This window comes from Microcaecilia unicolor, chromosome 3 (assembly GCF_901765095.1).
Source record: "Microcaecilia unicolor chromosome 3, aMicUni1.1, whole genome shotgun sequence".
Classification (NCBI taxonomy): domain Eukaryota; kingdom Metazoa; phylum Chordata; class Amphibia; order Gymnophiona; family Siphonopidae; genus Microcaecilia; species Microcaecilia unicolor.
In genome coordinates, this window is record NC_044033.1 from 262,681,416 (window position 1) to 262,703,854 (window position 22,439).

The 22,439-nt window shown below is 43.8% G+C and overlaps 1 long non-coding RNA gene across 1 annotated transcript; it reads right to left on the reverse strand.

The window, feature by feature from the left end:
* Positions 1-1,105: 1,105 nt before the first annotated feature.
* On the reverse strand, positions 1,106-13,208 carry LOC115467370. Its single transcript, XR_003941684.1, has 3 exons — positions 13,136-13,208; positions 9,676-9,683; positions 1,106-1,116 (listed from the first exon to the last, which is right to left on the reverse strand). It is a non-coding gene; the product is annotated as an uncharacterized LOC115467370 (long non-coding RNA).
* Between the last annotated feature and the right edge of the window lie 9,231 nt (positions 13,209-22,439).

Here is a 22,439-nt window from a genome sequence, read left to right on the forward strand (position 1 = left end):
TTACGCTTAGTGCAATAACCATTATGTTCTTCTGTGCCATGAAGGTTTAGCCAAGACAGTGTTGATTTATACAGTGGCGTAGCTAGGGTAGTTGACACCCGGGGCCGGTCATTTTTTAACACCCCCCCCCCCCCCCCCCCAAATCCAGTACTAGGCATACCGAGAATACAAAACACTCAGGATCTATATATAGAGAAATTCTACCATTCCATAAGCAGTAATTTGTACGAGTCACACAAGGAAATGGAAAGCATCTTAAACACTACAGTGAACACTAGAACATCAATTCACCTATTGTAAAACGAAAACAGACAGATTAGTACAGATCGTTGATCCTGCACAGTCAATGCCAACTGAAAGCCATGTCTTTTTCACAAACACAGATACACCCTAATCCACTATAGAAAAAGTAATAATAAACTTTCTATTTAGACAAAAATTAAACTGAACCCCCGATGCCAGACTCTGCATACAATGCAACACCACAGAAACAGAAAATGTCCCCTAGTACTGTGCAAAATATAAAGAAAGCAGATGTAAATTTGAAAAAACTAACACATACCAATCACCACGTTACAAATTAACAAATAGTAATAAAACAAATACAGAAAATAAAATACCATTTTATTGGACTAATACATTTAGCTTCCAGAGGCCAAAATCTCCTTCCTCAGGTCAATACAGTATAGTGCTGTTACAGTATCCTATCCTGACCTGAGGAAGGGGGTTTTGTTCTCTGAAAGTTAAGTCAAAATGTATTAAAATTAGTCCAGTAAAAAGATTACCTTATTTACATGTTAAAGCAAAAATATAAAAATATGTATTTTATTTACAGTTTGTTGTCTCTGGTTTCTGCTTTCCTCATCTTCTTTTCACAGTCTTCCTTCCATCCAGCATCTGTCTTCGCTCTCTCTCTCTCTGCCCTCCAATGTCTGCCCTCTCTAATGTCCCTTCCATCCACTGTCTGCCCTCTCTCTCTGCTCCTTCCATCCACTGTCTGCCCTCTCTCTCCCTTTCATCCACTGTCTGCCCTCTATTTCTGCCCCTTCCATCCACCATCTGCCCCAGTCTGCCATCTGTCTCTCCCCCTTCCATCAACATCTGCCCTCTCTCTCCCTTCCATCCACATCTGCCCTCTATTTCTGCCCCTTCCATCCACCATTTGCCCCAGTCTGCCCTCTTTCTCTCTCCCCCTTCCACCCACCGGCTGCCCTCCCTCTCCCATCCATCCAGGGTCTCCCATCCATCCAAGGTCTGCCCTCCCTCACACTCCCCCCTTCCATCCAGGGTCTGCCCCCTCTCTCTGCCCCCTCTCTTCAGCCCCAGTTCAAGCCCCCTTATTCCACCTGCCCCTAGTTCCAGCCCCAGCCCACATCTCCCACCTTGCCCCCCTTTTCAGCCCCACTATCCCACCAGTCCCCAGCCCTTTTCTTCCATTAGTCCCGAGCTTCAGCCCCCAGCCACTTCTCCCTATCCCCTTTTCAGCTCCCAGTTCCAGGCTCCTTCATCCACCTCATGCCTTGCATCCCCCCTTTTCAGCCCCAGACCCATTCTCCCACCTGCCCCAGGCATGAACCCATTTTTCCTCTTGCCCCTTGTCAGACCCCAGTTCCAGCTTCAGACCCCTTCTCCCATCTGAGCACTCCCCTCTGAGCACCCCCACCCCTCCCCAATCCCCTCCTTCCCTCCGAGCACCCATCTGGGCTCCCCCACCCTCCCTCCCCAATCCCCTTCTCCCCTCTGAGATCCCCCACCCTCCCTCCCCAATCCCCTTCTCCCCTCTGAGATCCCCCACCCTCCCCAATCCCCTTCTCCCCTCTGAACACCCCTCTGGGCTCCCCACCCTTTCCCAATCCCCTCCCCTCTGAGCACCCATCTGGGCTCCCCCCCTCCCCAATCCCCTTCTCCCCTCTGAACACCCCCACCCCTTCTCCCATCTGAGCGCTCCCCCTCTCCCATCTGACCCCCCCCCCGACCCGGTCCCATCCTCCCCCTCGTGGAGCGCCAACAGAGCCCTTGTCTCCTGCCATCACCCTTCGTTTTTTTTTTTTTTAATCCATTGCAGCGACACAGGCAGCACTTCGCGTCTGCCCTGCTTGTGCTGTGAAGAGAGAAAATCACCTCGCTGGTGTCGGGTCTTCCCTCGTTGTGTCCCGCCCTCTTCTGAGGTAACTTCTGGAGCACCCCACCCGCTGACACCCGGGGCGGACCGCCCCCACCGCCCCGCCCTTCCTACGCCACTGGACTTATAGTTTCTGGAGACCTGTAACCTTTCTCCACATGGCCGCCTCAACCTGTCATTTCTTATGGGAATGTTCTATGCCCCTGATTATTTATTTATTTTAAAAAACATAGACCCCGCCTGAAACCAAGGGCCTTAAAATAAAACATGCCAAACCTATAACTACCACACAAATTTATTTCTTACTAAGCCCACAATATACAATTTAAAATATACTCATCGAAGCCTGAGGATTAGATATCAAACGAAAACCTGCACAATCTGACTATCCAAGCCTAGAGGTTACATATCAGAGAATGCCTGTACAAAAAGATAGGTTTTCAATACCTTCTTAAACTGATGTGATGAAGTACAAAATCGTACATATCCAGGCAAACTATTCCATAATAGCGGTTCAGCAAGGAGTTTGCTAATGTCTCTACATAATGTATTTTATTCAAATCTAGTACAAATACTTTCCTTTCCATATTTGATCTCAATTGTCGTGGCAATTTATAAAACTGAATTATCTGTTTCATGTATCAAGGTACTGATGAAAATAAGCATTAGTATACTTGAATCAAAACCTTGTATTTTTTTTTTTATAACTCATGTTTATTAAAATAATTGCAAGATAACATGACATGTTCAAAACCAGTAGTTTTCAAATGTACAATCAAAGAAGTCATCCCTTAAGCTTAAGATAACAATTTTTTTCAACGTTTCTTCCCCCCCCCTTCTTCCACCCCATCCCTTCCCTATCCCTCCCCCTCCCCTCTTCAGGAATTCAATATTCTGCTTCGAGCAACTGGAGATAACGTGTCCCAAAAGGGCGCCCAGGTTGTGCAAAAAATATCTCCCTTTTTCCCCGCCAAGTCACAAATACCACTGCGTTCCAAGGAGCACATGTAAATCATTCAGGAGCGCCACTGTGGGACACTCTATACCAAGCCAATGTTTCAAGATCGCTTTTTTCCCCATCAGTGTTGCTTGTTGCTGGAATTATTTTAGTCCAGGCTTTGTTTGTCCCTGCATGGCATAACCTCCAAACAGCTGTTCTGGGGATCAAAACCTTGTATTTTATCGGAAACACCACTGCTAACTAATGCAGTTGTTTTCACTTTGGTATCACACGTTCATATCTACTACCACCAGTTATCATCCTTGCTGCAAATTCTGAATAATCTGAAGTGCTTTAAGTCGTGTCTTCGCAATTCCCAGATACAACCAGTTAGCATAAGAGCATATAGAAACCATGCTGGGTCAAAATTAGGGTCCATCAAGCCCAGCAAGTTGTCTCCAACAATGGCCAGTCTAGTTCAGCAGTACCCAGAAGATCCCAAAAAGTAGATCTATTTCTTAGAGCTCATTTCCAGGGATGAGCAGTGGCTTTGGCTAATAAGTTTTGTGAATTTTTCCTCCAGGAACTCGTCCATACGTCTTTTGAATCCTGTTATGTTAACCACTTTGATGACATCCTCCAGCAATAGATTTCACTGCTAAATTATGCACTACATGAAAGAAAACCCTTCTCTAATTGGTTTTCAATCTGCTGGTGTTATTTGAAATGTTAAACGACCATTCCTTGTTTATTTTATAAACTTCTATCTTGTCATATTAATCTGGGACTCCTGTGGGAGATCAATCCTGTGCAAGCAGCTGGTCTGATGTTAAAAGTTAAACCCCTGAAGATGCCATCAGGTGAAATGCATCGAGTGCATTGGGTTTGACACAGTAAGGTGCTGTTCATCTAGATTCACCAATGGAAGTAAAGGTGGTGATCAGTTTGTTGATATGAGATCATATAAGTGAAATACCGAGGAAGAAGCGTGATACAAAGACGGAAGAATTATTATAGACAACTTATTAACACTTTGTGAAAATTTGACCGGTGATACATCAGTTTGGAGTTAACTACTCTGCTGTGGAAAAGTACCCTTTAGAATGGACTATCGTTGAGGAAAAGAGGACTTCCACAATTGCAGAAAGAGATTTAGAGGAAGGTCATATATGTGATAAGTTGTAACAATTGATTGCATACATAAGGGTTATGTAAAATCTATGTATCGTGTGATCTCCTTGGATCCTATATAATCAAATAAAAGGTTTGAGAGAGGAGGAGACAGTAGAAAGAATGTGTTTGAATGGATGGATGCGAGAAAACCATAAGGAAGTAATAAGTATTAAACTCTTATAATATTGTATGTAGAAAACAATAAAGAGGAAAGAAATGGGAAAACTGTAGTCACCAGATTGTTATTTAATTTATATATAGTGACTAGATTGAAATAAGGGGAACTCAGAAGAGGAAGTAAGAGAATAAATAAATGATGAGATATTTACTAATTAGGGTGGATTAACGAGGATAATCCAGGAGCAGAGGAAAAACATTGTTCCTCAGCTCGTTACGTAGTAGCAACTTAGAGGGTACAAAAGTACATGAACCAAGACAGCAAAAAAAAAAAAAGCACAAAAGAGCCTCAAGACTGGAATAATGGAGACATCTTTAAGGCAAAAGACCCAACATGGGCCATGTTTCGGCACAGAATGGCACCTGCTTCAGGAGTCAAACCAGTATTCTCTCCTGACGTGCTGTTAGAAGGGCCATTTTGGATTTAATTTACTATCAAAGAGAATTCTGGTTTGACCCCTGAGGCAGGTGCCATTCTGACACGGCCCGTGTTGGGTCATTTGCATTAAAGATTTCTCTATTGTTCCAGTCTTGAGGGCATTTTGTGTTTTGTTTTGTTTTTTTGCAGCCTCAGCTCATTGCACCACGTGATCATTTCCACTGTATTTGCCACCACATACATGCATTTTTCCTGCATTTTCATAGGTATTTTACAGAAGGCTCTGCATTCAGCAAGCCTTTTGTAAAATACACTTCCGATTGTGAATGTCTCAACTTGCACACCCCTTCCTAGATGGCCTATGCAAAATTTAGGTTCACCTTTACTAGAGCATCAAAGGCTCACCAAAAGTCTACTGCCACCAAAGCAGTGACGTAGCCACAAGTGGGCCTGGGTGGGCCAGGGCCCACCTACTTAGAGTTCAGGCCCACCCAACAGTACCTCACGTTTAGTGGTAGCTGGTGGGGATCCCCAGCTCCACCAGCTGAAGACCTCCCCCTGATGGTAATGAAAATTCTACTCTCCTTGATACTGTCACCTGCGCATGCTCAGTCTTCATTGCATGCCTGCTGCAGACTGTCAAGGTGGAAAGAAGCATTTTCTCGCCAGCTGAGATATTTTTTTTTTTGATGGTGGTGCAGGGTCCACCCACTTCTTGCCCAGGCCCACCCAAAATCTGTTGTCTGGCTATGCCCCTGCACCAAAGTAATAAACTCAACGAAAAAGTAGACCCAGCGTTCACTCTAAACTTGTTATAAGGGGGGGAAAAGTGTTATATTGTCACTGGGACTTGATAATGATTATCAACACCCATTATATAGGTGTATCCCACTTGTGACTGGTGTAATCATTAACAAAACCCCCCACCTACCAAAAACTGTGTACATTATATCTTTTTTGTTCAATTTTCTAATTTTAAACCTAATTTTATATAATACAAAACAACGGAACAGAATGACTGGCAGTTGGTATAAAGATTCAGAATGCAATGTCACTTATCTGCAAGCTTATCGGACCCCCAACAGGCACCCGTTTTGCTGCCACTTTCTCAAGGGATCCGAGCTAATACAGACCTGCAGAGAAGCGGGATACACCTATATACTGGATGTTGATAATCATTATCAAGTCCCGGTGACAATATGAGACTTTTTCCCCGCTTATAGCAAGTTTAGAGTGAATGCTGGGTCTACTTTTTATTCACATTTACTTGGGCAGGGGTTCAGAAATATGAATTTTTGAGCATCACTTTCAGCGGCATCTGATATTTTAATACCTTGCAGATCTTCTACCTGCACACTAATCAGGATATACTCCGCTTGGGTTCTGAACTTTTACTGGGTAGGAGTTCTACATAAAATGGTTATGGAAGTGGAGGAGTGGCCTAGTGGTTAGAGTACTGGTCTTGACATCCAGTGGTGGCTGGTTCAAATCCCACTGCTCCTTGTAATCTTGGGCAAGTCATTTAATCCTCCATTACCTCCAGGGACAGCAACATCCCCCAGTGTACCTGAATGTAACTCACCTTGAGCTACCACTGAAAAAGGTGTGACAAAAATCCAAATAAATAATATATTAGTGTAGCTAACATAACAAAAAAAAAAAAAACCAAACAACAGCTCTTTATACAAAAATAACTTCTATTGGTATAAAAGTTTTCATATGTCTTAGATATAGTGCCAAATTTTTATCCCATTCAATTTTTTTCAAAGGAACAGCAGCCAATAAAATAGGAATAATAAGCCATATTTTATAGACCTCACTTTATTGTCTTGAAATTCTAAGATGTGCTGTTGTAAAGGCTGTTTAGAACATTTTTGCCAAAAGCAGAATGTGATACTAAATTTACAACAGTAGATGGAAGCCTCAAAGTGGCTCTGGTAATTCTATCAGGGCAGCACAGAAATAATGGCTAACAAATAACTATAAGGTGATATCCTTTATTAGACTAACACTACATTTCTTGACAAGATTTTGGGAGCTAAAACTCCTTTCCTCCGGTCATAACAGAATAATCAAAAGATGACTGGCAGAAATATATGTGAATCAAAGCATTCCAATGATAGTGTGAAAAGAATGTGTGTGTGGGGGGGGGAGGTGGAGTTTGATGAAAAACCGGCATACAGTAGAAAAGCTTAGGGGTCCTTTTACTAAGCTGCGGTAAAAAGTGGCCTGCGCTAGTGTGAGTGCATGAAATTGGTGCATGCTGGGCCATTTTTTTACCACGGCTGGAAAAAAGGCCTTTTTGTAATGGGGCAGTAAATGGCCCTGTGTTAATGTGAAAAGTAGTGCGTAGCTATTTACTGCCTGAGCCCTTAACGCCACCTATTTACTTGGAGGTAAGGGCTCACATACTACTCCTGTGGTAATCAGGCAGCGCAGGACAATGTGGCCGTGTTGCCGATTACTGCCAGGAACACCTCCTACTGTAGAAAATAGAAAATTATTTTATACAGCAAGAAACTGCATGCACCAACTTTGGAACCAGTGGCGTAGCCAAGAGTGGGCTTGGTTGGTTTGAGCTCAGGCCCACCAGTAGCAGCACACCTATGATGTGGCCGGCAGAGATTCCCAAGCTGAAAACTCTCAACAACTGTCCCTCCTGCATACCTTATAAATAGCAGATCTTCGCTTACAGGAAGCAGCAACTGATATATACTGCTTACACTGGCCCCACAGCCTTCCCTCTGACGTATTCCCGCCTATGCGGAAACAGGAAGCTGCATCAGTGGGAAGGATGTGGGGCCTACATGAGTACTGTGTATTAGTTGCTCCTCACTGCCGGTGAAAATCTGAAATTTAAAAGGTGTGCAGGAGAGGGGGGATATTTGAGAGACCATATGGCATGCAGGCGAGAGGAGAGACCAAATCACCGATGGGGTAGGGTTCTTCTGCCCACCCATCTTGAGCCCAGGCCCACCCAAAATTGGGTGTCTGGCTACACCCCTGTTTGGAACTACCACAGGGCGTCAGTGCTACCCTGGCGGTAGGATCGATTTTGCACACACTACCCGCACATTAGTCCTACCATGGCTTATTTATTTGTGACATTTATATCCCACATTATCCCAAACAAGTTTGAGTTCAATGGGGCTTACAATAAACAGTATAGGATACATAACAAAGAATAATGCATAAGAAAGTAATTTGTTGTAAGAATCCAATTTTACAATACAGTATCATAAACATACTGGGATAACTATGGAAGTTTAACATTTAGAAAATCTATTATGAATAAAAATTGTACATGAAGCAAAGAGAAAGTTAATGGTAAATAGAGTAATAACCAATTCAGGTAATAATTAATTGTTTGAGATATTGTCCTTCTTTGTAAGGGTTTGTTTGAATAGGATTTTGCGGAATCTAGTATATTTCTTATTTTGGTGGTAAGGAGTTCCACCATTTGGTTTCTAGGTAAGTGAAGTCTGCAGAGTGGACAGTTTTGTAGATTACATTTTTGCAATTTGGGAGGTGTAGTCTGAGATAGTTTCTTGCCTCATATTTAGTGTTTCTCTGAGATACGTTTACTAATGGTACCATATAGTCTGGAGCTGTGCCATTTAGGATTTGAAAGATAAAGGTACATAATTTTTGTATTAATAGCCACATCCTAATTTTCCCATTAGCTCACAGCCATTAAGCACGTGAACCCCTATTGCCACCTATTTCAAAGGTGTTAGGGACTCAAACGCTAAACCTGTGCTAATTACATAAGTACATAAGTATTGCCATACTGGGAAAGACCAAAGGTCCATCAAGCCCAGCATCCTGTTTCCAACAGTGGCCAATCCATGTCACAGATACCCAGCAAGATCCCAAAAATGTACAAAACATTTTATACTGCTTATCCCAGAAATAATGAATTTTCCCCCAAGTCCATTTAATAAGGGTCTACGGACTTTTTCTTTAGGAAGACATCCAAACCTTTTTTAAACTCCGCTAAACTAACCGCCTTTACCACATTCTCTGGCAACGAATTCCAGAGTTTAATTACATGTTGAGTGAAGAAATATTTTCTCCAATTCGTTTTAAATTTACTACATTGTAGCTTCATCGCATGCCCCCTAGTCCTAGTATTTTTGGCAATCGTGAACAGACGCTTCACATCTACCCGTTCAACCTCACTCATTATTTTATAGACCTCTATCATATCTCCCCTCAACCACATTTTATCCAAGCCGAAGAGCCCTAGCCACTTTAGCCTTTCCTCATAGGGAAGTCGTCCCATCCCCTTTATCATTTTCGTCGCCCTTCTCTGCACCTTTTCTAATTCCACTATATCTTTTTTGAGATGCGGCGACCAGAATTGAACACAATATTCAAGGTGCGGTCGCACCATGGAGCGATACAAAGGCATTATAACATCCTCATTTTTGTTTTCCATTCCTTTGCTAATAATACCTAACATTCTATTTGCTTTCTTAGCCGCAGCAGCACACTGAGCAGAAGGTTTCAACGTATCATCAACGACGACACCTAGATCCCTTTCTTGGTCCGTGACTCCTAACGTGGAACCTTGCATGACATAGCTATAATTCGGGTTCCTCTTTCCCACATGCATCACTTTGCACTTGCTCACATTAAACGTCATCTGCCATTTGGATGCGCAGTCCCCCAGTCTCGTAAGGTCCTCTTGTAATTTTTCACAATCCTCCTGCGATTTAACGACTTTGAATAACTTTGTGTCATCAGCAAATTTTTATTACCTCACTAGTTACTCCCATCTCTAGGTCATTTATAAATATGTTAAAAAGCAGCGGTCCCAGCACAGACCCCTGGGGAACCCCACTAACTACCTTTCTCCATTGAGAATAATGACCATTTAACCCTTCTCTCTGTTTTCTATCTTTTAACCAGTTTTTTTTATTATTTATTTATTTGTTGCATTTGTATCCCACATTTTCCCACCTATTTGCAGGCTCAATGTGGCTTACATAGTACCGTCAAGGCGTTTGCCCAGTCAGTTGATAGCAAATACAAGGTTGTATAGTGATCGAATGAGTTATATGTGGAGGGTCGGAAGGGATGAAGATTGTGTGTTGTCCAGTACGATCATTAGGCATGCTGTGTTTCTGGGTGAAGAGGTTTACGTAAGATCGTTGGGGTAGACCTAAAAAATAAATAAATAAAATAATACTTTTAGTGTGGCTATAAAATGGCAGGTTTTTCATTTTGAGTATTACTGGCCATGCGCTGTGGTCTTTAGTGAGTGTTCCCTTACTACCACCTATTGACTAGGCAGAAAGAGCTCACGTGCTAACCATGTGCTAATTGGTTGGTGTGTGGCACTGTAGCTGCACTGATTAGTGCTGGGCACGCCTACTCTCCGCCCCCCCCCTGAACACACCCCCAGCGCTAAAAAATACAAAGCATTTTTTAGCGTATGGAATGTGTGCATGTGCACAGATGCCAAAACAACCATGGCATGCCTGAGCGCTCCCCGCAGTAGTGCATTTTCCTGTATGGTAAACACGTGTTAAGAAAAGGACCCCTAACTTTTTTCTTCAGGAAGACATTGTAATGAAATTGCTAGAGTCCTGGTGTTTGGAGACTGGTCTGAAGGAAAGATTACTTTGAAACCAGGGATCTAAATATATCCCAAAATACTGAAGAGTGGAAGTTGCCACATCCTGTCTGCGAGTGGTAAGACCAGAGTAGAGATATCCAAATATACCATCCGAATCTAAAAAAGGAAAGAGGTCATTTCCAAACTTTAGTGCTAGAAATCTTGGATGCTTCTCATCTTATTGTTGTATGTACAAGGGCTGCACCGAATATTTATATTCAATTCGTTTCGACCCCAAATAGTGCCCCAAATGTATTATTTCTATTCAGCCGAATAGTGATTTAAATTTAAATGTGAATAATCTGGGGCTCTACTGTGCTAAATCCTACTGAAAATAAACATTTTCCCCCGAATACTGTATATGACGCGTGGAGGCGTGTGCATAGGTTAGCATGCGTGCTTAATCTACTTGCACACCTTAATTGATCTGTGTGCCATTTGGTGTTGTTAATTGGCCGATACTGACCAATTAGTAACAATAATAGACCTTAATAGGAATTTACAGGCACACTTTGCCAGGCGTGTTGTGCAAAACGGTGCACGTAAATTCTGAGGCGCACAGCCCAAATCCCCATGCACACAGCCAAAATGGGGACACTGTCATGGGTGGACTGTGGACGTGCTGGGCCTATCAATCACATCTACATGCGCTGTTACAGATGTAAGCCCGGGCATTAGACGCACCTAGATTTAGGCGCTTCTGCCCGGCCCGTGCATATCCTATATATTGTGCCTGAATTTAGATTCTAGGTACCATAAATAGAATCTAGCCCTTGATCTGTGATTTCATGTTCCTTCTTTTCAAGTTTTAAGTTTATTCATAGATTTGATAAACCACCTAAAAGAAATACCATCAAGGCGATTTACAATACAATCAATAATTATCAATTAAAAAGTTAAGGAAGTACAAGAAAGATAGGAAAGAGAGAATAGTGGCTAAGGAGATCTAAATTTGAGGTGCACAGAACTTGCATACTAATCAGAGGAACAGAGCTGCCAAGGGGTCCCAATTTTTGAGAGGGAGATTTTAGTACACGCCCCCCAGCCCCTCCCCACTACATTGGCTCCACCTGTTCTATGTGGCTCCACCCCCTGGCACACCTCAAACCCACAGCCATTTCAGAAAATATTTTATTTAATAGCCTAATACCTTTTTCAATTAGTTTTCAGAGACCAAAACCTCCTGCCTCAGGTCAGTATAATGCTGTTATGGTATCCTCTCCTGACCTGAGGAAGGAAGTGTTGATCTCTGAAAGCTAATCAAAAATGTTTTAAAATAAGTGACGGTATCACCTTATTTTCTATTTTGTGTTTTATTTGTATTTATTAAACTTTATTAACACAGCTACATTAATGTATTCTAAATTAAAAATAAAATTATTTTCTTTACCTTTGTTGTCTGGGCCATTTACTTTTTCTAATTGTGTTGCTCCCAGTCTCTTGGTTCTGCTTTCCTTCATCGTCTCTTAACTCTCTTGCCAGGATTTCCTGTCCATTTGTCATTTTTCTCTCCTTTTTCTTTGTTTTCTTCAGTATTTTTCTGCCTTTCTCTCTGTCCAGATTTAATTCATTCTTTCTATCCATTCTTTAATTTCCTTCTTTTTACTTCATCTACCTATGGCTTTTCATCTTTTCCTCACCATGCCCCTTCCTCACTATGCCTCTATTCTCCAGTCTTTCACTACCCTGTCCTCTCCCCCATTCCATCCAGCAGCTCCCCTCTTTCTCTCCCCATTCTTCCAGTGTCTCCCCTCTTTCTGCATCCTTCCATCCAATGTCTCCTCTCTTTTTCTCCCTACCCTTCCACCCATCGTCTTCCCTCTTTCTCTCCCCATCCTTCCACCCATCGTCTTCCCTCTTTCTCTCCCCATCCTTCCACCCATCTACCCTCTCTCCCAATCCTTCCATCTAGTGTCTCTCTCCCTCTCCCCCTCCTTCTATCCAATGTCTCTCTATCTCTCTACCCTGTTCTGTTCAGTGTCCCCTCTCTCCCACATCCTTCCAGTCTCTCCCCTTTCAGCCATCGCCCCTCTTTCTCTCCTTATCCTATCCAGCGTCTTCCTTTTTCTCTCCCTATCCTTCCATCCAGCGTCTTTCTCTCCCCATCCTTCCATCCATCTTCCCTCTTTCTCTCCCCATCCATCCATCCATCTTCCCTCTTTCTCTCCTTAACCTTCCATCCATCTACCCCCTCTCCCGATCCTTCCATCCAGTGTCTCTCTCTCTCTCTATCCCTTTCTTTCCATCCGGCATCTCTCTCTCTCTCTCTCTCTACCCTTTTCCATTCATCATGTCCCCCCCCCTCTCTCCCCATCCTTCTTTCCAGCGTCTTCCCTCTTTCTGCTCTCAGCCAGGATCCCCACCTTTCTCCCCAGCAGCTTCTCTCTTACTCCGTCCCTTCTCTCACCATCGTCTTATCTTTCTCCATTCTACCTTCTGCCTCCTGCTACCCTTTCCACCCAATATTTATTTCCTGGCCACTGCTGCTGCCACTGGAGGAGCAGGAAGTTGACTTCAACTTTCTGCGCCACTCCGGGGACAGAGAGAGGAGCGGCTACAGAGCTGACAGCCCATGCCTCAAGGCTGCTGCGGCCCCGCACTTGCTTTTTTTAATTTTTTTTTGTGGTCACGGCTGCTGCTGCTGAACAGGAGAAGCAGCAGTGACCAGGAAATTAATACCGGGTAGAAGGGGGAGCTGCCAACGGTGTCTCAGCGGGGGACTTTCCCACTTTGGCAGGAGTGCAAGAGATGACCTGCCAAAGCGGGAGTCTCCCGCTGAATGCGGGAGACTTGGCAGGTCTAGAGGAAGCATGTCAGACACATATTGGTTATGTTAAAGCTCAATGCCCATTATACATATTCGGTATTCATGTTCAGCCGAATAATATTTTACATTATTTGTATTTGACCAAAAGTAAAATATGCTATTAGGTACAGCTCTAGTTAGTATTAATTATAGATTTGTTGATGAATTATATTTTTTGTAAATCTAAAGCAACAGTTCCTTGCTGAAATTTAAAGTGTCTCTTAAATCCTACCTGTTTTGTCAGGCACTTAAGGAGGGTTGATTTGCAGTCTTGGGGTTGGCAGATTCCCTGGTGTGCAATTATATTTCCTCCTTCTATTTTCTGTTTAACATAATATTGTAAACTGCTTTGATATTTTATGAAATGAGGTAGACCAAGGGTGGCAATAAACAAAAACAGAGATCATGTTGGAATTAGTAATGAGGCAAGCTACATGTCAGGTTACTCCACAGGTGGGTTTTTTTTTTTACAAATCAAACCACGATTACCTAATTTACCCAGCCACCAGGAACAGGATATTAACATACTGAAAGTGCTGTAGCATAGTTTAGAGCAGGGGTTCCCAAACTTTTTCGGTTCACGGCAACCTCCCCCTCCCCTGGCCACATGGGTCTTCGCGGCACCCCCCTCCCCCCCCCCGGTCACATCGGTCTCCGCACCTTCCCACATAGGTCTCCCTCTCCCTGCAGCCCTCTTCTCTTACACCAGCACACCTCTGCCTCCCTGCAGCCCTCTCCTCTCACACCAGTACACCTCTACCTTCCCTAAATCCAGCATCGCTCGCTACCTTCCTTCCTGCAGATCTAGGATCGCTACCGCTTCCTTCTCCTTCCCCCACCGCCGCTGCAGTGCTTGCAGCTTACATTTTCAGGCCATCCACGATTCACACAGGCACGCCAGGGCCTTCCCAGTCTACTGCGTCCAGCCCTCTCTGATGCAGCTTCCTGTTGTGAGGGCCAGATATGGCAAAAGGAAGTCCCCGCAGTGCCTGTGTGAATCGTGGACGGCCCGAAAATGTAAGCTGCAAGCACTGCAGCGGTGGCGAGGGAAGGAGAAGGAAGCGGCAGATGCTGGACCTGCGGGAGGGGAAAGTAGGGAGCGATGCACTGTGGCACCCCTGAGAGCTCGCTATGGTGCACCAGGGTGCCGTGGCGCATGGTTTAGGAACCGCTGGTTTAGAGAGAGTACTGTGTGCCTCTCATGCAAGAGGCCTGAGTTCAGCTCCAGGTAGGGGTGTGCTGGACACAAATGTTCATTTGGTTTGGTTTTTTAATGTCATTTATGGGATTTTTCATTTTACTGAGGTTTTTGTGGTGATTTTTTCATTCTGGGGTTACTATTGTGCCCTATTGCTGAAATACTGTGTCCGGTTGCTGAAATAGTTTGTTTAAATTTATCAATTTGATATACCGCCTCTTTTGGAGCACAGATCAAGGCGATGTACATATGACTATACAGATATTTGCACTGTCCCTGATGGGCTTACATTCAAAGTATATTATACCTGGGGCAATGAAGGGCTGTGTGACTTGCCCAGGGTCACAGGGAGCTGCAGAGGGAATCTAACCCACTGCCGACCATTAGGCAGAAGTGGGAATCAAACCTGGTTCCTGAGGTCCTCAACCCACTGCACAAACCATTAGGCCACTCCTCCACTAGTGTGCTCTGTGGCTGAAATAATGCTCCGTCTTACTGAAAAGTGTGACCAGTTGCTTACATATTATGCACTATTGCTGACATAGTCAGCTCAGTTGTTGAAATAATGTGCCATATTGCTAAAATAGTGAACCCTATTTATGACCCAATTGCTGAAATAGTGTATCCAATTTCTGAAGTAGTGCATCCTATTGATGAGTGTTTCTTTTTACTGAAATAGTGTGACCAATTGCTGAAATATTATTCCCTATTGGTAAGAGTGTTCTCTATTACTGAAATAGTGTTTCCTATTACTGAAATAGTGTCCCCAAATGCTGTAATAGTTCATCCTATTTCTGAAATAGTGTACAGTTGCTGAAATAGTGCGCCTAGTTTATTTTTTTTTAAATTTTTTTGTTACATTTGTACCCCACACTTTCCCACTCATGGCAGGCTCAATGCGGCTTACATATTGTATACAGGTATTTATTTGTACCTGGGGCAATGGAGGGTTAAGTGACTTGCACAGAGTCACAAGGAGCTGCCTGTGCCTGAAGTGGGAATTGAACTCAGTTCCTCAGGACCAAAGTCCACCACCCTAACCACTAGGCCACTCCTCCACTCTATTCCCTAATATGGAAATAGTGTGCCCAGTTGCTGAAATAGTTCCCCCAATTGCTGAAGTTCTGCATCCAGTTGCTGAAATAGTTTGCTCAGTTGCTGATGTAGTATGCCCAATTGCTGAAAAATACACCTACCCCCCTCCTTATTTCCCAGTGCTCAGCTCTAACAGCACGCATAAAATTTGCATGCCGTTAGCGCTGAGCATGGGAAGTTCTTTTGCCGTGCTGTAGCAGTGGTACCAGCACTGTTTTGAGCATCTGGGCATGAGCGCTTCAGCTCAAAACAGTGAAATGACCTTTGCACTTAAGAAAACAGGTGGGCACCCTACATGTAGGCCCAATTACAACTCTAAAATGTATGGGAGTGGTAATAATTACATTCTGTAATGATACAAGAAGAAGGAATTAGAGAGGATTCCTGCCCCTGTCAGAAGGAACAATAACAGCTTAGGTAATTTATTTTTATTTTATTTATTTATTACAAAAATTTATATTCCACACTATCGCCAAAGTTCTAGGTGGATTACAAAATTACATTCATACACATTTCACAACATAACTAACAGACTTGAAACCGACATGATTCTCCCCGGTAGGAAGGGAAAGACCAGGAAGCCAGTAGAGAAGGGCTAGGAGATTAGTGTAGGCATAAACCTGCAAAACTTACTACTTATCATTTCCACAGCGCTACAAGACGTATGCAGCGCTGTACACTTGAAAGTGAAGAGACAGTCCCTGCTCGACAGAGCTTACAATCTAATTAGGACAGACAAACAGGACAAATAAGAGATAAGGGAATAGCTAAGGTGGGAATGATAAAATACGGGTACTTAACAAGTGAGAAAGGGTTAGGAGTTAAAAGCAGCATCATGACAGTATTAATTGGGAGGATGAACAGCAGTTTCTCTGGGACTGTATAAAATACTTCTTGCAGCCCTAGAAGGGAGGCTTGTGCTCTCCAGTTGAACCTTGCTGTGGGAACAAGCAGAGTAAAAAGGAGTTCAGCAAAGTATTGTAACATAACATAACATAGTAACATAGTCGGTGACGGCAGAAAAAGACCTGTACGGTCCATCCTGTCTGCCCAATAAGATAAACTCATATGCGCTACTTTATATGTATACCTGACCTTGATTTGTATCTACCATTTTCAGGGCACAGACCGTAGACGTCTGCCCAGTACTAGCCCCGCCTCCCAACCACCATAGGTACAGAGAGTCCCAGCGCTGCTGATATGGACACTGATGCGGCAGAGTTTGGGGAACCAGGTGTCTGTTGACACTGATGACTAGCTGCTGAGTTTATAATGTTGAGGTTTTTGGTTTTCTTGTGTGCAACAACACGGGGTGGTTGTAGTTTAGTATGTATTGATGCTCAAGGTGAATTACATTCAGGTACATTGGGTATTTCCCTGTCTCCAGAGGCAATGAAGGGTTAAGGGGCCCTTTTACAAAGGCACGTAAGGGCCTATGCACTTGCAGTGTGCATCAAATCAGCATTACCGCCCAGCTAGCACATTCACCTGGTGGTAATTCCGAATTTTGCGTGCCCCAAAAACACGTGGTAGAAAATAATTTTTCTATTTTGTACCACGGGGGCGTTCCCATTGGTAATCGGCAGTTGGCGTGTGCTAAACAGTTACCACATAAGTAACGTGTGTCCTTACCGCTAATTCAGTGGGTGGCGTTAAGGGCTCAGTCCGTAAATAAGTGCAGGCTGGTTTTAATTTTGCCACGTCCATTTCCCGGCCCCCTCAAAACCTCCTTTTTCCAGATACGGTGGAGAAATGGTCCAGCGCGCTTCCAAAACACGCGCCCACACTACCTGAGGCCACTTCTTGGTGCGCCTTTGTAAAAGGGCCTTAGTGACTCGCCCAAGATCACAAGGTGCAGCAATGGGATTTGAACAAGGCACCTCTGGATATCAAGGCTGGTGCTCTAACCGCTGGGCTACTCCTCCAGCAAGTTATGAATTGAATAAGAGACTATTAGTGGGGTCAGGCAAGACAAACTTTTCTTTTTAACTGATTTTGAATGTTTCAAAGATAAAATAAAAATAATAAAAGCTGTTTAAAACCGAAGTGCCAGTGACACAGAAGTTGCACTGCAAGGAAAATTACGTTTTTGTACTCAAAATTATGAAGCCAAAATGGAGAGGTGGTGATCTAGATCTCTCTTTAGTACGTCTAGAACAGAGACCTATTTTTGAACTAGATACTGTTCATCCCAGTGGATTTAACAAGAGAAGTAGATATGGCTCTATTTCTTTAGGATCTATTTTTCCTTCATGTGTTCCATGTATTTCTTAGCTTTTAGGTCAATATCCCCCGGATTCTATATAGGGCGACTGGAGTTACACACGCAAATCAGATCGTATCTTAACGAGCCAATCAGCGCTGATAATTGCCACGTCGCAGGCAATTATTATTGATGCTTATTGGCATTAATTAGAATTTACGCGCAGAACTTGCTAACTATATTCTGTAAAATTGTGTGTGTAAATTCTAAGATGCAGAACCGAAAACGAGGTGTGGCCATAGGCATGGAATGGGTATATTGTGGGCATTTCTAAAATCTGTGTGCGCACAAACAGAATACACCCGCTCCATGCCTTAGTCGCTGGCATTTACACCAAGTTTTACCTGGCCTAAATACCTGCAACTAAATTTAGTCTTGTTGGGCGGGCACTAGGTACATTCTATAAACTGTGACTAACTTTAGGCATATTTTTTTTTCATCTACAATTTTTACAGGGGTCATATATTTAGGCATATTTTTTTTTCATCTACAATTTTTACAGGGGTCATATATAGAATCTGGTCCTGTATGTCTCCATTAACCTAACAGACATTACAGACGGGATCCTGACTGGCCTTGACACAATGGAGATCTGGGCCTCCACCGTCAAATTAAAATTAGAGAGAAAACCAAATTCTTGGTTGTTTTTAGTTCCTGTCATCCGACCCCCTACCACACTTTCACTGTTGACCAAACAAGCTTCCCATTAAAAAGCAATCTTAAAGTCCTGGGTGACACTCGACAACCATATAACCTCGGATTGTGAAGAAAGCCTTCAGAACGCTCTGGAAGCTAAGAAGAATCAGAAACCTCTTATAACCTCGGATTGTGAAGAAAGCCTTCAGAACGCTCTGGAAGCTAAGAAGAATCAGAAACCTCTTCCCTATCGCCACTTTCTGCCTCCTAGTCCAAACCCTGATGATATCCCGGCTGGACTGTGTTTTGGGGTCTTAAACACTGGCTCCAAATATCGTCATTAGCATTGCCATTTGGAAATTTAAGGGCCCTGTTTATTAAGCTGCTCTGTAGGTGTGCTAGCATTTTTAGCATATGTTAAAAATTAGCACGCGCTAATGCTGCAGACACCCATATATGGGTGTCTCTAGCATTAGTACGCATTAAATTTTAGCGTGTGCTAACAATGCTAGCGCGTCTTAGTAAACAGGGCCCTAAGTGAGTAAATTCCAGTTCTTTTTCTAACGTATGCTTTTATTAGCATCTTCATACAATATACAGTGAGACTCTGAGGAGCAATATTTTTATGATGGATATAAACCTCACAAATTCTTGTGGCAATGTTATCTTGATTGTATGGCCCTTGGACCTATCCTTTTAAAACATCTTGTACACTTTATACTACCTTTGTGGCGTTTTCAATATCCACTCGGTTTTGGCGCTTTAAAAATATGCATATGTGTTATGCTTTATTTTAGGGATACTCATAACTTTATAATACTACATTGCTAGATAATATTTTATTCCTTCTTAGAAGCCCTACATTATATATATCATATGCAGATGCATGCTACAAATGTGTTTCCTAAAATAATTGATAGATTAAGACAGTGGTTCCCAAATAGAGAGTTGCATGGGGACAAAAATGCGACTCGTCCCTGCCGGAATCAAACCCGCCCCGCTCATGCTCGCCAGAATCTAACCCATCCCCGTGAGTGATCTCCTCCATCCCCGCCCATCCCCATAAAAAAAGGAAGTATAAAGTACTGAGTGGAGTGGACAGGGGGGCACAATGCAGAGTAATACATTTAAAACGAATCAGAGAAAATATTTCTTCACTCATCAATATACTGAATCTTAGAAAAAGGCAATAAATACATAAAACAAACTGAAGTTTTTTCCACACTAAAATAGAGAGAATTATTGGTCACCCAAACAGCACAATGCCCTCAACAAAAGAAACACGTGGGTATGCTAATGCTTTAGCAGTAAAACTGCTCACAAACAACCAGTTCCCACCACTAGAGAAATAAACTGCCTATACACATGTAAAAAATAAAAGTAGTCAGCTGAGCTCACCTCTGTGCAGTTCTCTTCGGTGGATACCGAGGTCTGGCAGTGCCTGGAAGACTCACTACATACAACTTGAGCAAATCTCCTGCACGTGTTGAACTTGAGTTGAGACAGAGAGAGAGCCAGGTGAAAACGTGCAAGTGCTTTTTTTTAATGGATGAAGGATGTCTAAGTGTTAGGCGGTCAAGTCCCACCTTCGCTATGCCTCCAACACCCCCTTGAAATTTGGCCGTCCCTGCGATGGAGCAGTTAAGGACGCCCAAAATGGACATTTCTCCAAGAAGGACATCCACGCCTTTGCTCTGCCCAACACCCCCCTTGGTATTTGGCCGTCCCTGCAATGGAGCAGTTAAGGACACCCAAAATGGACGTTTCTCAGAGCACATCCACGCCTTTGCTCTGCCCGACACCCCCCTTGAAAGTTGAGGGCGTCCTTCTTTTCATACTGGAGGAGAGCTTGGTTTCCGCCCACTAAAACAAAGGTATGTGCACGCGTCCCCACAGGAATCCCACATGTTTTTTCAGTCCCCGCGGCACTCCCGCTGACCCGGAGGGGATTCCCGTGGACTCCGCGGGATCCCCGCAAACCTCGTTCTCGTGCAGACCTCTATTCCCAAACCTGCTCCTGGAGGCACCCCAGCCAGACAAGTTTTCAGGATACCCACAATGAATATTCATGAGAGAGATTTACATGCACTGCCTCCACTTAGTGTGGATGAATGGCATGGAAGTGAAGAAGGTGTCTGTCTATGTGTTATTGAAAGAGAATGCCTATAAAATGTTATCCCGCAGTATTACACACCTGATTGATTGAAAGTCATTTTTCCCCACTGTTTCTTATGTCTGTTGGAGGTGTGGGAGGGAGAGGGGTACCTTTACCATATATGGTGGACCTGTGGAACTATCCAGCCCTTTTGGCTCTTAGTGACTTGCTGGTGAATTTTCGAAAGAGAAGGACGCCCATCTTCTGACACAAATTGGGTGATGGGCGTCCTTCTCTCAGGGTCGCCCAAATCGGCATAATCGAAAGCCGATTTTGGGCATCCTCAACTGCTTTCCATGGCGGGGACAACCAAAATTCACGGGGGCGTGTCGGCACCGTACTGAAGGCGGGACTGGGGCATGATTTAGAGATGGGCGTCCTCGGCCGATAATGGAAAAAAGAAGGGCGACCCTGACGAGTATTTGGCCGACTTTACTTGGTCCATTTTTTTCACGACCAAGTCTCAAAAAGGTGCCCGAACTGACCAGTTGACCACTGGAGGGAATCGGGGATGACCTCCCCTTACTCCCCCAGTGGTCACCAACCCCCTCCCACCCAAAAAAAAAATTTTGAAAACATTTTTTGCCAGGCTCAAATGTCATACCCAGCTCCATCACAGCAGTATGCAGGTCCCTGGAGCAGTTTTTAGTGGGTGCAGTGCACTTCAGGCAGGCGGACCCAGGCCCATCCCCCCTACCTGTTACACTTGTGGTGGTAAATGTTGAACCCTCCAAACCCCCCCCCCCAAACCCACTGTACCCACATGTACGTGTCCCCCTTCACCCCTTAGGGATATGGTAGTGGTGTACAGTTGTGGGGAGTGGGTTTTTTTTGGGGGGGGGGGTTCAATTATGCCCTTCTTGGTCTCTCTCTTCAGTGTTGGAGTGCTCCTTCTCTCATTCCCCTCAATGGTGCTTGTTGAAGTTGGGCAACTGGAGGGGCTTTAAGTAGTAGCAACATTTGAAGCATCTGAGTCTGACAGTGGCTATGGGTGTCATTGCTGCCCATTGGAAAAAGGCTGAGGGGCCAATATCTGTGGATTGGGCTATGAAGTTAGCCATTGTTGAGGAGCTAGAAAAATTAAAATGACTGCCTTCTGGGATGTTATGTCTCTGCTGAGGAAGAATGGACCCACTTGGACCAATTGTTGACTGCAGTGTGGGGCTTTGGGGGAGGGGGACAGAATGGGAATGATTTGGGTTCAGGCTGGGTGCCCTCAAGAGTCACTGAGCACTCAGTGTTGCTGGTAGACCTTGCTGTGGGGGGAGGGAGTTTGCGGAGGGGTGGTGGATGGGGGAGTTGGGGTTTCCTTTTCTGTATTGGTGTCTTCCACTATTTCTGAGCCCGTTGTCTGTTGTGGCATTCTGTATGTTGTTGATTTTTGCATACTGGTTCAAAATACTTTTAATAAATATTGTTAAAAAAAAGAAAAGAACTGATGTGGACTCATAGTGCTTTTTGCAGTTCTTACTATTGCGCATTCTACTTTATATAGACAGGACTTGTTTTGATCAACACCCTTTCTAAACATCATTAGCAGCACATGGAAGTTCTTTTAAACAACAGGACAGCGATTGTGTTGTTTTTTAATCATCTATGTGTGATCAGCAAGGGTTCTGGTCATTATTGACCCCTGACGCAGGCGCACATGCTCCAAAACACAGTCCGTGTCAGGTCTCTTTAATAAAGAACTCTAGTTTGTTCCAGTCCTGAAGGCCCTTTTGTGCTCTTCTATGCCTACCCATGCCATCAGCTCCTTCTCCCTCCCCCCCCACCCCAGTTTACCAGAATCAGCATGTCTGAAATCCAGTACTTTGAGTTTTGTGCATCTGCACTCCGTTTTTGCTCTTATATCAGACCATATCTTGTGAT